This window comes from Lytechinus pictus, chromosome 19 (genome assembly GCF_037042905.1).
Source record: "Lytechinus pictus isolate F3 Inbred chromosome 19, Lp3.0, whole genome shotgun sequence".
In the NCBI taxonomy this organism is placed as follows: domain Eukaryota; kingdom Metazoa; phylum Echinodermata; class Echinoidea; order Temnopleuroida; family Toxopneustidae; genus Lytechinus; species Lytechinus pictus.
Window position 1 is genome coordinate 10,101,254 of NC_087263.1, and position 6,000 is coordinate 10,107,253.

Consider the following 6,000-nt stretch of genomic DNA (forward strand, 5'->3'; position numbering starts at 1 on the left):
AAGCTGTTCGTAAGTTAAGAGCGACTTTAAGAACGACTGGTGAACCTTTCTTACGTGCTAAATAATCACCAATGATCATTAATGGTGAATATCATTTACCATAAGAAAGGATCACCAGTCGTTCTTAAAGTCGCTCTTAACTTACGAACAGCTTTATGAAACACCCGCCTGGTGTCTTAAGAAGCAAATTTGCTCTAATAAGAGTGCTGATAGTTTGAAAACAAACACAAGTCATTAACCCATATTTATTAATGTTTGCACCTCTTAGGTATACCTTCCTCTACAACTTTGCAAAGTTTGGTGAAAATGACATGGGTTTTGAATAAAGTGCATCATTTTTTTACTTCTCAAGTTTGTTATCAAAATTTGAATTTTTTGAGGTTGAGTATTTTTCCCGTAATTTCTAAGAACTGGAAGTGTAGTTAGACTTAAATGAGCAAACAATTGACAGCAATGTAGATAGATTATTCATCTTACGGATACAATTATTAATCACATTGCAAAATTTAATGACATTTTCATGGATTTTGACTGAGTAATAGGGCTTTAAACTCAATGTTGCGATCTCGCGAGGTCTAAAAATGCCATATTATTTTGGATGCGCAATTCTTAAGAACATCATCCATTTTGGGTTAATTTTTAAGCTCTATAGCAAAAAATCAAGCACATGGACCCATGTTAATTTTTGCACATTTGGAATATTCAGGTGCTAAAGTATTTATATGCAAAGTTTGGTGAAAATGACATGGATTTTCAATGTTTGGGAGCAAGACTACGGAACCACTCGCATTTTAGACGGTATTAACAGACTTTTGCTTGTTTTCGGCGCATTTTGGGCTGTTTCAAGCCAACTCGCAATATTTTGGACACTGATAATTTGAAAACGAGCACATAGTCCCCATAGTTTAAATGTCCTAACTTCTTCAGAATATATTCCTCTACAAATCTAGAGAGTATGATGAAAATGACATGGATTTTGAATGTTTGGGAGCAAAATATGGAACCATTTGCATTTTAGAGGGTACTAAGAGACTTTTGCATGTTTTCGGCGCTTTTTAGGCGATTTTCAAGCCAACTCGCCTCACTTTAGACACTCACAGTTAAAAAACGAGCACATAGACCTCATATTTTTAACTTCGCTACACATTCGATATGCATTCCTCTACAATTAAGCCGAATTTGATAAAAATGACATGGATTTTGAATAAAGTGCAGCTTACAAACACTTTTTTAATTTTTGAGTAGATTCACGTCTTTGAAGATTTGTTTTTCCGAGTTTTTGCATCATCCTTGCCAAATGAGGGCGCTGTTGACTCCAAATAGATATAGTTTTACCAATTAAAAGACCTTCTCTTACTTTGGTATACACTTTGTTATATATCTTGAGAATTTGATGAAGTTTGATGCGGTATTCACTGAGTAAAGATGATTTAAACTCATTTGGTGAATTCGTGAGGTCTAAGAGAGGCATAATTCTTTTGATTGCGCAAGATTGCATATCATTCAAATACGGTGACTTTGAAGACCCGTAGAAAAAAAATAAGCACATGAACCTATGTTATTTTTTGAATTTTCATAATGCATAGATACCAAAGTAACTCTCTACAAAATTTGGTGAACATGACATGGACTTCATTTTAACTGTGGAACGTCCTTAAGTACAACTGTGTAATTATTTTCTTGTCAAAATGATGTGTCAAAAATAATTAGTTCACAAATGTATTTAGACATACATTAGGTCTGCTTGAGCAAAACTCTAGATGGTAAAAATTTGTTGAAACTCTTCAAAAATGAAAATTAGGATTTTCTCAGTGTCTGACGAATGCTAAGAAACATACAAATCTACATGGGGAAAGTTGTTTCCTACAATAATGACAAATTCACAAGGCACATCTTATACATAAATATATGCAACTCTGCTTTGATATAACAAGGATCTCAACATTGTAATGTATAAATTGCCCAAAATCACAATCAAGCAAATCAAAAGCTTCTGGAAAAAATGAAGTCTTACAATGACTTTCTGATAATAACTCTTTAAATTATGTCTGGAGTTTATCCTAGTTTTGGCGTAGTAGGCCTCTTGGTGAATGTTAGCACACAGAATCGTAAGTTATTTCAGACAAAATTTCAGCAAATATTTTGCTTTATATTCACTTAGTATACAATCAGTCTAGTTCTCAGGTAGTCTAATACCACATACGATAAATCTATTGCCCCCTGGGCCCCGTCTTACAAAGACTTACGATTGATCCAATCAATCACAACTATGGAAAGCCAGCAACGTCAACATCTAAGATACATGTTTCTTCAAACTATTTTCTAGATACGATGTATATTCATACATTCACTGTTTCCTTGTCAATTCAGTATGCTTCTCCCTGTTCTCAAAGGACATTGTGCAAATTTCCTATAGACAAAATTATGACATTGATGGATTTCCATAAATTTGAGGTTGGTCGGATCAATCGTAGCTCTTTGTAAGACGGGGCCCAGTTTTCAAAAGAGGTTTCAATTGTACAATGGTATGATGCAGGGGCCGCGGAACGGGTTTCAAAGTGGGGGGCTGACCATGCTAAAAATCACAATCATATGGTCATTTTTACGTTTTTGTACACGGTTTTGGAAAAAAGTGGGGCCCCCCCGGTTCCGCGGCCCCTGTGATGGTGGGCCCCAAGTCTGCGCACCTAACAATTTAAGTTAAGATTTAACATGGATTTCTTCTCATTTCACAAAATCTTTCAGTTAAAAATGTTCCTTATATTATTATTAGTAAGTGTACCAAATTTCTCATTAAAAACATGAAAGAAAATATAGGATTTTCTTGAAAAAACCGGCGGGCTGTCATTTTCAGATTGAAAAAAAAATGGTACCCCATGTCTGCGCACTCATTCACTTTGCACACGATTCGGGGATTTTGATGAGAAAGGCTGCATTTTGAGGCCGTCACATGAAATGCCCTAAATTCTGAGTTCGATTTTTTTATGAATACCTGTCTATGTATTGCATGTGTAGAGTTCGTGCTCGTTGCGTATAGAATCGCGCAGATACGCGTGTGCGCAGACAAGGGGGACTGCGCAGACTTGGGGGAACTTGTCATACTAACCATGGATTAGGCAGATTTCTTGTATCATCACACTACCCTTTTAGCGCTCCTTACCAAAAATGAGCATTTCAGTGGATGTTGTGAAGTGTATGCGACGAAATAAGGGTAATCTAATTATTCACAAAAATATGCATATTTCAAGGGTTTGTACCACAATACAATTGAAACCTCTTTTGAGAATACAGGCCATTTGGTCTAATATCAATATAATGTAATTGCCATTTGGTTTTATCACACTACACTTGGATCTAATACCCACTAAGTCAAGTTCTCATTAACCCTAAGACTGGGGGGGGGGGCTGAATCAGCCCCCCTCGACATTTTTCGCGATAAATCCGCCGCTCAAATTTTTTTGACCGCGTCGCTCGCTGACTTTTTACTTTCAAGTCTCGCGCAACTTTTGAGACCAAAATTGTGATCCCCGGGTACGTGGTTCCAAAATTACACAACATTTCGTAAGTGCATGCAGACCCAAAATTACTCAAAAACGTGAATTTGCGTACAAATCCAATGCAAGCAAATAGTGTTTTTAGCCAAAATTCATAAAATGTATCATTATTTTTCCTTTTACTGCTTAAAATCAATTAATTTTATCTTGTTTATGGTCAAAGTAAAGTCCCCGACAATTTCCACTGAAAAAACAATAAAAAAACAAAAAGTCAAAAAACAAAGAAATTTGGAAAACAATAGAATACATAAGAAAATAAAAGTGATGTTGAAATTTTTGAAAAATAAGTTTGATCAGATGCCAATCTAGAGTATGTGAAACAAAAATTAGCATTTAAGGGGCATTATTTTATTAATTAGAGCAAACTTATGATTTTACGCATAAATAAGCACAATTAATGAGCAATGAGATTTTTCGCAGAATTTGATATTATAGTTTTGTAGATAATGCCATGGGTAACACACGTGCCAATTTTCGTCGCGATCGCGTGATCGACGGCCAAGATCATATAGGGGGGGGGGGGCTGAATCAGCCCCCCCCCCCCAGTCTTCTTAGGCGTCGAAATAGCCCAGTCTATTTAGGGTTAAGTCTGATGCTCAAATGGTCAAATTTACACTTTGTCAAATAAAACTTTTATTCATAAACAATTCATCTTATAGACTTAAATTATGTTGACTAACTGAATATTAGACAAAATGGAAACAGCGTAACAGGAAATTTGACCAATTGTTGGTAGATGATCTGCTTGTACACAAACTGGTTGCATACGAAATCGGTACAGACCAAGAGGTAATTAATCAGTTTTTACACAATTCTGCAAATGGACACAGAAAGAATATCAGCGTCAGGAAAGCACTCTCATATCCTATTTCACGATATACACCAAATCACTTTTTAGATCATACTGTACAAGCTATACATGTGATCATGATTGCACTATCACACAATTTTATCACTTAATTGTGATACATATTCATGAGGATGATTTTTCTTTGGTAAACGTACATAAATCTGCATAAATTACCATTTGACAGAATGTGGCTATACTGAATCTATTCCTAATGTATATAATATAAAATACCTGAGCTTTAATGATGAAATTGAAATAGTTATCTGTCTAAAAAGGGCAAAAAAATAATCAAAACTTATCATAAATTTAAAGATAAATGAAAGTAGTTGTAGTAAACACTGATTTCATGCGAAAGTCTGTAAAACAAAGGTTAAATAATTGTTACCATATCATCCCAGATCTAATTCTGGTACAGAAACATCAAATCTAAGCTGAAATAATTACACTAAAGATCGCATTCACAGATAAGCACATGTCTAAAAGTTACTATTATTGCTTGGAAAAAGACCCAACATTTTGGTGAAATGACTTGCTCAAGTTATTGTTTGCTATTTCTCTACAATTAGACTATTTCTTCCTGAATCCTTCGTCAAATACTTTTCATTCATAGATACAGACACTTGGTCAATTTATTGAATTCTGTTTCGACTCATTTCGAAATTGTTAACTGTCGATTAATCTTTAAAGAACACCAAGGAAATGGACCGCACAAGTTGCCTAGTGAAACGGTGTGCGAGACATCATAACCATGCTTGCCAGAAGAGTCCTTCACAAAATGGAGGTACTCTAATCACAACATCACAGATATTTTGATAAATAACTTACTGCTTGGCTTATAAAGCTCTAGTCATTCCTGTCTTACTAAAATGAGAGTCACAGCTTTGGTAAGTTAAAACCAAAAAGGCTTCATAAAAAAGAACGTTTCTCACCTGGTGAATACAACCATTGGGCCAGGGCAACACCAAAAATTCATTTGACACAGAGTTTTTTTTATAGATTTTTAATTTATGTCATGACCAGTTGAAATAATTTTTAATATTTACTGAAAATATTTTATTCCCGCATGTGGATTACGGTTGTTGATTTCCTACTTGTAATTAGGAATTTGATATTTTGCAAATTTCCACATATATGATGTCCTACAGTGGAGTTGAAAAAGAAGTTATTTCACTAAAGTTTTCATGTGTCAATCTGAAATTGCTCCCACATAATCCTGAAATCATCATACAGAATCAATTCCTTTGATGAAACACAAACTCTTTGAGACTACTCATTCTTAAGGATATTAAAAATAACACAGAAGTCTGCTTCGAAAAGTTGATTATTCTGTGATCTGTGAAAGATTTTCAGGGAACAAGATGCACATTCAACCATCTAACTTAACAAAACAATACCTAAATGTAGATGCAGGTGGAATAAACAGCAATGATACACTGAAAAAATTCATACAAAGCAATGAAGACTGGCTTAACTCATGCATTTACAGAGGAGGTCGTCAGGTTGATGCAGGGCATACCTGGAACATATCATCAGCATTTTGCCGTTTTCCGTCTTACTAAAGATTGGCAATCATCGAAGAGGTTACAAAGGAAGGAT